Here is a 10,764-nt window from a genome sequence, read left to right as displayed (position 1 = left end):
GGACCTTCCAACCTGAAAGAGCAGCGAAACCTCCTCCATTGCCCATGACGTGGTTAAATGGGTATTCCCAGAGATAAGTGGATCAGGCAAAATTTGATTTCACATTTTTGCACGTTTTTTCCCTGGGAAATTCGATTTGTGGAAAAGTAATTATCCACGAACTTAATGTCCCTTATGCTCTGGGGTCTCTGCTGAAAATACAAATGTAAAAAAAAAATGCTTTTACTCACCTTACCGCTCACCTCACCGTCAACTTTCTGGTCCACGTCCGATCTTCTGATGTGGGAAGGTTCTGCTCATGAACTTGCACATACATGTGCAGAACCCTCCCACATCAGAACGGATGTGGACCAAATGGGTGACGTGAGGAGCGAAGCGGCCAGAGAGGTGAGCGGTAAGGTGAGACGTTTTTTTTTTCTTTTGATGATATTTCGGCCCAGAAAAATTATGGGCAGCAGGAACCCTTTTGCTAAATCCGAAGCGAATAACTAAAAATCTGCATGGTGGGAGTCACAGCAATCGAACCTTCAACTACCCACAAGTTATCACCCTTTATTCTGGCACTGTAGACTACAAGAAATCTGCAAAGTCTGATCTGGGGTCTACATTGGATTTGGGGGGGTCTGACTTGGATTTCTATTTTTCTTAGGGGTCTGAGTCTGTCCTTATTGAAAAAAGCTTTCTGAGATTTATATTAGTTTAGTATGTCTGGTCTTAATAAATTAAGGGGTTTAAATTAAATTTAGAGGCTTGGTTTGGATTCTGAATTAATATAGGAGCCTGGCTTGGATGACTGCATTTATTTAAGGGGTCTGGCTTGGGATTTGCATTTATTAAGTGAGTCTCGACGATAATGGAGTTTAATCTGGACGGTTGTAGCTACATGGGTGGGATCCGGTCTGGCAGGGCCGGACTGGCCATCGGGCAGTTCTGGCAATTGCCAGAAGGGCCGGTGGCAGTAGTGGGCCGCTCGAGTGTGCCGCTGTCAACACACTCCCCCCCCGCTGTCGGCACACTCCCCCCGCTGTCGGCACACTCCCGGCCCCGCATTCAACTATACCGACGTCATAGACGCCGGAACAGTTGAATGCAATGATGCGGAGAGAGCGTCTGCTGTCGCTCTCTCTCCCATCATTCCCCGCTCTGCCTGCCGCTGACACTGCGGGTGCACGATGACGTCATATCATCGCGCACCTGCTGTGTGACCGGACGGGCAGAATGCAGCTGCTGAGACCGGAGGCTGGAGCAGCGCGGGGCAAGAGGAAAGGTGAGTAGAGTGTTTTTTTTTATTATTATATATCAATGAGTGATAGCTGGATTGTGGGGCTATTGGGGGGGGGGCTGCATTACATTCTATGGGGCTGTGCTGCATTACATTCTATGGGGGCTGTGCTGTATTACATTCTATGGGGCTGTGTTGTATTACATTCTATGGGGCTGGCTGCATTATATTGTATGGTGACTGTGCTGCATTACATCCTATGGGAACTGGCTGCATTACATTCTATGGGGGCTGTGCTGTATTACATTCTATGGGGGCTGTGCTGCATTACATTCTATGGGGCTGGCTGCATTATATTGTATGGTGGCTGTGCTGCATTACATTCTATGGGAACTGGCTGCATTACATTCTATGGGGGCTGTGCTGCATTACATTCTATGGGGCTGGCTGCATTATATTGTATGGTGGCTGTGCTGCATTACATCCTATGGGAACTGGCTGCATTACATTCTATGGGGGCTGTGCTGTATTACATTCTATGGGGCTGTGCTGTATTACATTCTATGGGGGGCTGTGCTGCATTACTTTCTATGGGGGCTGTGCTGCATTACATTCTATGGGGCTGGCTGCATTATATTGCATGGTGGCTGTGCTGCATTACATCCTATGGGAACTGGCTGCATTACATTCTATGGGGGCTGTGCTGTATTACATTCTATGGGGCTGTGCTGTATTACATTCTATGGGGGCTGTGCTGCATTACATTCTATGGGGCTGTGCTGCATTACATTCTATGGTGGCTGTGCTGCATTACATCCTATGGGAACTGGCTGCATTACATTCTATGAGGGCTGTGCTGCATTACGTTCTATGGGGGCTGGCTGCATTACATTCTATGGGGCAGGGCTGCATTACATTCTATGGGGCTGGGCTGCATTACATTCTATGGGGCTGTGCTGCATCACATTCTATGGGGGCTGGCAGCATTACATTCTATGGGGGACTGGCTGCATTACATTCTATGGAGGCTGTGCTGCATTACGTTCTATGGGGGCTGGCTGCATTACATTCTATGGGGCAGGGCTGCATTACATTCTATGGGGCTGGGCTGCATTACATTCTATGGGGCTGTGCTGCATTACATTCTATGGGGGCTGGCAGCATTACATTTTATGGGGGCTGGCTGCATTACATTCTATGGGGACTGGCTGCATTACATTCTATGGGGGCTGGCTGCATTACATTCTATGGGGACTGGCTGCATTACATTCTATGGGGGTTGTGCTGCATTACATTCTATGGGGCTGTGCTGCATTACATTCTATGGGGGCTGGCAGCATTACATTTTATGGGGGCTGGCTGCATTACATTCTATGGGGGCTGGCTGCATTACATTCTATGGGGGCTGGCTGCATTACATTCTATGGGGACTGGCTGCATTACATTCTATGGGGGCTGTGCTGCATTACATTCTATGAGGCCTGTGCTGTATTACATTCTATGGGGCTGGGCTGCATTACATTCTATGGGGCTGTGCTGCATTACATTCTGTGGGGGCTGGCTGCATTACATTCTATGGGGCTGGGCTGCATTACATTCTATGGGGCTGGGCTGCATTACATTCTATGGGGTCTGGGCTGCTTACATTCTATGGGGGCTGTGCTGCATTACATTCTGTGGGGGCTGGCTGCATTACATTCTATGGGGCTGGGCTGCATTACATTCTATGGGGCTGGGCTGCATTACATTCTATGGGGTCTGGGCTGCATTACATTCTATGAGGTCTGTGCTGCGTTACATTCTATGGGGTCTGTGCTGCATTACATTCTATGGGGGCTGTGCTGTATTACATTCTATGGGGCTGTGCTGTATTACATTCTATGGGGCTGTGCTGTATTACATTCTATGGGGCTGGGCTGCATTACATTCTATGGGGCTGTGCTGCATTACATTCTATGGGGCTGGGCTGTATTACATTCTATGGGGGCTGTGCTGCATTACATTCTATGGGGCTGGGCTGCATTACATTCTATGGGGCTGTGCTGCATTACATTCTATGGGGGCTGTGCTGTATTACATTCTATGGGGGCTGGCTGCATTACATTCTATGGGGCTGTGCTGTATTACATTCTATGGGGGCTGAGCTGTAATGCTGGATACAGCTGTAATTATATGTTATATAGTCGTGTTACACTCCCCTCACTTCTTGTAACCTACAAGTGTACAAAGATATTATACAGTCACCATGTGACAAGTGGGCCTGTGTAACTTCAAAAGCCAGGGCTGAATTTTAGTCCCAGTCCGGCCCTGCGGTCTGGGGTCTGATCTGAGGTTTGTATTTATTTAGGGAGTATAGTCTGGGGTCTGTATTAGTATAGGTGGTCTGAATGTGTATTTATATAAAGGACTTTTCCATATATGGATATTTTAAACTCATCGGCTTGTTGTAGATTAAAGCAGTGAAATCAGCTATATTCACTGACCCCTAATCTAGCTCTCGATGCTGCTCCCGGTCTCTGTTGACAGACTGCAGCGGTGACGGCTTCACTACAGTGCAGGTAGATCGATAGATAGAAGATAGATAAGGAAACAAATTGATACAAGGATGAGAGGTGCATATACTGCATATTCAGGAGGTGAGCGGTCAGCAGATATCAGGGTGTATCGTGAAGGTTCTCCTTGTAGACGGGTTCTGGCTGCCGTATACTTTGTCCATAGTGTTTATTTGCTCTCTGTGTCTGTGCACAGCCCTCGTCACTCATCGCTATCACATTAAAAGACGTCCTAAGAAAGTTCACGTTTCTTGCACCCACCACATGTCCTTGGCTTCATTTCCTTCCTTTGCCACAGAACTGTTTATGCTGCCAAAGGAAATAAGCATGGTGGCCGGGCATAGGAAGAGCCTCTTTATCCCTCTTAGTGCTTTCTAACAACAAGTAGGTTGTAAATTAAAGCAAAATAAAAAGCTGTGACGCCCAGGAGACCGGGATACCCAGCACCGGACCAATGGGGTCTGTCTCTTGAGGGGGATGTCACAGGTGGCTTGACCCGGTGCTGTGGCCTCAGGCGATGCACAGTGTAAGGGGTATCATGAGGGGACAGGCACTTACTTGATCAGCAGCAGGTTCTCCCAGCGGTGACGATCTCGATCCTGGATAGATGGCTATTGTCCAAATGAAAGACTGAGGCACTGAAACGTTTAACCAGTTTACTTTAACATAAAAGGATTTACAACCAGTCCTGTCACCGGAGTCTGTATGGGAACTCTGAGTTACTTTGACCCTGCCGGGGTCTTCGCCTCTTATTGTGCGCAATATCTGTGTGGCCCTGCTGCTGTATGTGAACTGGCTGCCGGCCCAATCTGTCCCCTCCGGGTCCTGGTTCGACGGGCAACCCGAGTCCTTTTATCGGTTTACCCCCTCTGGGAGTACCGCTGAACTCTGTGTCTGTTGCTGCGTCCGACCCTAGTGAAGCTGATATCACCTCACGTTTTTCCGGTTGCTGTATTATATATAATGAATACAGCCACGGATCCGGTATCCGTCTTTGCGCCTGTTCTGGGTAGTGATTAATGCTACCCGGTTCTCACAATGTCCTTTTTCTCTATCCCTCTTCTCCTCAGGCCGGTGATTTAGGCCTGGTAACAGTCACAGGGCTGTTAGAGATTCAACTGTATGACCTCTCACTTTCAGCTCCTTAGCCCAACTGCCATTTCTTCTCTCAGACCAGAATGGATCAAGGGGAGTCTCTGGAGCTCCCCCTTCTGGCCGGAGGTGGTAGTGCAGTCTTGCTATTTTAGTATTTGTACTTACTGTCAGTAACTATTTTTGTGGCAAATACCCCTAGGGGTGCCACATTCCCCCTTAGTTAAGAACAGTACTCCGGGACTGTGGGACAATAACATTTTGAAATAACAATTAATATGTACAGAGTCTTAAAAATGAAAAGTTACAAAAACCACTCAAGGAAACAAAAATAGAGTTCTGTAAAAAAGTCACTTCAAATAGCGTCAATTAATACAGTTCTATCCTTGAAGGTATTAGGAAAGGCACTGTACTTAGTGTCCAGGAATTTAGTTCCATTTTTCCAACGGAGTTATCAATATAAAGTCTAAAGAAAGTTCAAAAAGAGCAAAAAGCAAAGTTCAAAAAGCAGTCTTTCCGGAGCTTTGATTTAGTGCCTCCGGGCTGATAAAAAGTTCAAGAATATGCAATAAGTTCATACAGACAAGTCTCTGTAGGCACTGGGCTTAAACGTTGCAGACTGATAACAATGACTATACTACATTTTCTGTTTAACTATATACGGCATAACATATATACAATTCACATTATGAGCTTTATAGTTGGTAATCTGCATACCTGGCCGGTAATTGACCCTGGGTACTACGCTGTGATCTACGTAATAGCGGTGTCTCTTCATGTGGTGTACTACTGTCTACTGCGGATGTAGTATCTGCCCGCTCTGCTAAAGATAATTCCACGACTATGGAGTTGGCAAGTCCACCGTGAATGGGATTACTCTGACCAGGAATCTGTTCTTCCTGGCCTGGAACCTCCTGTAGTACGGGGTCAGCCTCTTCCTGTCTTGGGACTTCTGGTATTGGGTTCGGTGTTGGGTAAAAGGCCACCATGGGAACCACTACTGCACCATGGTATGTTAGTAGGGTTTGGGGAAAGTCTCCTATACAGGTGTGATACACTTCCTCTTCTTTTTCCTTTACTGGTTGAACCTGTATGGGTTGAACAACTTCTGGTTCTGGCTGGACAACGTCTGGCTCTTTCAATGCTTCCGGACACAATTTAAGATTGTCTCTTGACACTAGTACAGATGTTAACCCTCCGTTTTTGCTAATGAGACACATTTTAGGATTATCCACTCTTGTTGGTAAAACTGTGTAGGGTACGGCTTCCCACTGATTGTCCAGTTTATTGGTTCGACGATTTCTCTTGAGCACTTGGTCACCCGGTCTTAATGGGGTCGCTAGAGCATTCTGGTTGAAAGTTCGCTCTTGTCTTTCTCTAGTTTGCTGAAGGCTTCTTTCCACACTCTCTTGCACTTGGCGATACTGCTTTTGCCGTATGATATCCCAATTGGAGTCTTGAACTTCTGCGTCTGGTTTCAGAATTCCCATTTCTAGATCGATTGGTAATTGGCCGGGTCTTGCACGCATAAGGTAAGCTGGGGTGCAGTTGGTGGAGCTCACCGGGACATGATTATACAGATCCACCAAGTCAGGCAATTTCTCTGGCCATTGATTCCTTTCTGTCTCAGGTAAAGTCTTTAGTAGGTCTATTACAATATGGTTCATCTTCTCGCATAAGCCGTTTGTTTGTGGATGATAGGCCGTCGTCCGGATCTTTTTGCAACCATACATATTACAGAATTCTCTGAAGATCTCTGATTCAAAGGCTGTACCTTGGTCGGTGAGAACCTGTTCCGGATATCCATGGGGTCTACAAAAGTACGTTTGGAACGCTTTGGCTGCTGTTTTTGCTGTCAGATCTTTTACGGGTACTACTACCAAGAAACGTGAATAATGGTCCACGATGGTCAAGGCATAGACATAGCCGGACCGGCTTGGTGTCAACTTCACGTGGTCCATGGCTACAAGTTCAAGTGGTTGTTTGGTGATTATGGGCTGCAGTGGTGCTCTTTGGTTCTTTTGATCGTTTCTTCTGAGGTTGCACGGGCCACAATTTCTGCACCACTGTTCGATTGATTTTCTCATCCCGACCCAATAAAATCTTTCTCTTAGAAGTACTTCTAACTTTTTCCAACCGAAGTGACCAGCACCATTATGGTAAGCTTCGAGGACCATCTTCACATCTTGTTTAGGCACAATAATCTGCCAAACCAATTCATGTGTTTTCGGATTGGTGTATCTTCTACAGAGCTTCCCTTGATACAGGAACATTTTGCCTCTCTCTTTCCAGGGTTGATGCGTCTCTTCTGGGGCATCCTCATCGGGATATGCACTTTGCTCAGTCAACAGTTCCTTCACCAACTTCACAGCCGGATTGCTGTCTTGGGTGTCAGCCCATCTATGGTGTGCTAACGGATTAAAATTCACCTCTTGTTGTTTCTGATAGGTACTTGACTGATGATGTTTTGCCTTGGGACGATGGAAGGCTGGTAGTTCAATTTCTTCAAGCTCCCCCGTTTCCTCTTCTACATCTCTCAAGTGTGGCATCCGGGATAGGGCATCGGCATTTCCATTCTTGCGACCTGCTCGATACTTGATTATGAAGTTGTAATTAGATAACCGGGCTATCCATCGCTGTTCTAACGCACCTAATTTGGCTGTGTCCAGGTGGGTCAACGGATTGTTGTCAGTATAGACAATAAATTCTGCAGCGGCCAGATAGTGTTTGAAACGCTCCGTCACAGCCCAAACTACTGCCAGTAGTTCCAATTTGAAGGAGCTGTAATTTTCTGAATTTCTTTCAGTAGGCCGGAGCTTTCTACTTGCAAAGGCGATGACTTTCTCCCGACCTTCTTGCTTTTGTGACAGCACCGCTCCTAGTCCTACATTACTGGCATCGGTGTAGAGGATGAAAGGTTGATGGTAATCTGGGTATGCCAGAACCTCTTCTCCAGTTAGTGCCTTCTTTAGTTGTTCAAAGGAGTCTTCCCTTTCGTCGTTCCACTGAAAAGGAGGGTTTCGGTTTGAAGGTTTCTTCGTCTGCCCTACCAAGGTGTCTTGCAAGGGTGCTGCCAACTTGGTAAATCCTTTTATAAATCTGCGATAGTAACCCACCAATCCCAGGAATTGTCTCACTTCTTTTGCGCTGGTAGGTCTTGGCCAATCCCTTATGGCGCTTATTTTCTCGGGATCTGGTGCTACTCCCTCCGAACTCACGATGTGTCCCAGGTACTGTACCTTTGGCTTGAGAAGGTGACATTTGGATGGCTTGACTTTCATGCCATACCTGGATATGGCTTCGAACACTTCTGCCAGGTCTATTAAGTGTTGTTCGTAAGTCTTTGAGTAGACGATCACATCATCTAGGTACAGGAGGACGGTCTCGAAGTTCTTGTGTCCGAGGCAGCATTCCATCAGCCGCTGGAAGGTACCGGATGCGTTGCAGAGTCCGAACGGCATGCGATTAAATTCACATAGACCCATTGGTGTGGTGAATGCCGTCTTTTCCTTATCTCTCTCAGCCACAGGGACTTGCCAATACCCGCTTGTTAAGTCTAAGGTGGAAAAATAATTAGCAGATTTCAAAGCAGTTAAGGACTCTTCTATCCTAGGCAAGGGGTAGGCGTCTTTATGGGTGATGTTATTAATCTTCCGGTAGTCTACGCACATTCTCATGGTTCCGTCCTTTTTTTTGACAATCACTAGAGCCCAGGGGCTACAGCTGTCTCTTATTACCCCGGCCTGTTTCATTTCCCTCAGCATATCTTTTGCACATTGATAGTGAGCGGGCGGTATGGGTCTATATCTTTCTTTTATTGGGGGATGGTCACCTGTGGGGATTGTGTGTTCTACCCCTTCTATCCGTCCGAAGTCCAATGGGTGTTTACTGAAGACTTGTTCATATTCCGTCACTAGCCTATACACCCCTTGTTTTTGATGGGTAGGTGTTGAATTTATGCCCACGTGTAGCTGTTGGCACCAATCCTCCATTTCTCCATCTGAGCCATTGCCTTCCACCTGACAGGTTGGTTCTAAGGGCTCAATGGTTGTGATGGCATTGTTGTCAACAGTATATAGCTTTGCCATTGTAGCATACCTTGGCAAAGTGACCTCTTCCTCTCCACAGTTCAAAAGTCGTACCGGCACTCGTCCCCGGTGTACCTCGACTATCCCTCGTGCTGTGAGTATAGTGGGCCTGCTGTCGGTGTACACTGGTTCTATTAAGGCTTGATAATCTCGTCCCTTAGTACCAATGGCTGCTCTACACCATACCAGCATTTCTGTTTTTGGTGGGATTACAATAGACGTTGGATCACTTACCCTCACACTGCCGATTTCTCCACCTGCAACTTCTACCTGTTGCCTTAACATCAATACTTTTATTTCCCTCCGGAGAACTCTCTGCTGGCAGGATTGGGCAGTTTCAGCAATTTGCTGTAAGACAGAAATGACTTCGGAAAAGCAGTTCTCTAACACATTCATTCCTATCAATACAGTTGGTTCACAGTTCCGCCGGTCAACATCAACAACAATTATACCCTGTTTCTTCAGTTCTACTTTACCAATCTTTATGGTCATCTCCCTGAATCCTAGTTTCGGTACCAACTTACCATTACTGGCCCATATATCTAGTTCAACATCAGAGGGCCCTTTATCAATATCTGCATCAGCCCAGTACCTCTTATAAAGGATATACGGTATAGATGAAATCTGGGAACCTGTGTCCAGCAAAGCGTTGAGGGGAATTCCGTCCAGCACGATAGGGATAATGGGTCGTCCTCCGATGTACCTGTCGTGCCAGGGTGTTGGGCCTTGAAAGTTCATTCCTGCGAAGCGGCCCGCATTCCCAGGGGATTCCCGTTTAAATCACAATCTCGTGCAAAGTGGCCCGGCTGCTGGCAACGGCGGCAAATGGGCTGTCCATCCGGTTGGTAGCGGTCGCGGGGTCGTCCTCTCCATGTCGGGTATCTCCGGGGTCTCATCCATGGAACATCCTCTCTACAGTTTGCCAACTCCATCTTGTGTCCTCTCATCTCCTGCATGGTTTTAGCCATTGAAGCAACAACATCAGCTAAAGAGTCAAGCTTTTGTTGAAGAGCCTCATTAGTACTGGGCCCCAGGGGCTTAGCAATGGCCCCAGACATAGCTGATGTCACTGGCACTCCCTGTTGTTGAGGTGCCTCTGCCATGGGTTGCGCAGGATCCTGATCCCGAGGTGCCTCTGCCAGCTGGAGACGTATAGCGCTCTCCTTTAATTGGGCAAATGTCAATTCAGGGTTCTTAAAAACAAGCATGCTCACATGCCCCCGGTGAGAAGGGGTGTAGAGTCCCTCAATAAATTGATCTCTTAGCAGTTTATCCGCTCCGGTGTTAAAAATGGGTTCAGCCAGTGTAAGTGATTTAAGGGCTTCCTGCAGGTTTAAGGCAAAGTCTCTCACGCCCTCATTAGCTTTTTGTTTGCAATTAAAGAATCGTATTTTAGCTTTGCTGCTGGCCGTGGTTTCAAATGTAGCTTTTAATCCAGCAAATATGCGTTCAACAGTGCCTTTTAGATCAGCTGCCCATGCTGTGACTTCTCGCTTAGCATGGCCACTTAACTGCATCATCAGGAGACTAACACGCTGAACTTCACCCACAGGGAACATGTCAAAATGGGCCAGCATCTTTTCTCTGAAATCGTCAAGGGTATTAGGCTCACCTTCATACATTGGAAGCCATGGGCCACCCGGGGTATATGGCATCAGCACCGGCATGATGGGCGCCACTCCTTGCACCGCTGCGCTACCGGACTCTCTATCGACACTCTGTCTTTCAGCTGCATTAGCGTCGCCGGGTGCTGCGGCGTCTCCGTGCTGCGACATACTGTGCCCCCTTAGTTAATCCGGACCCTTCTGGA

Source organism: Ranitomeya imitator, chromosome 6, assembly GCF_032444005.1.
Source record: "Ranitomeya imitator isolate aRanImi1 chromosome 6, aRanImi1.pri, whole genome shotgun sequence".
In the NCBI taxonomy this organism is placed as follows: domain Eukaryota; kingdom Metazoa; phylum Chordata; class Amphibia; order Anura; family Dendrobatidae; genus Ranitomeya; species Ranitomeya imitator.
The sequence above is the reverse complement of the archived record's forward strand: the minus strand, read 5'-3'. Positions refer to the sequence as shown.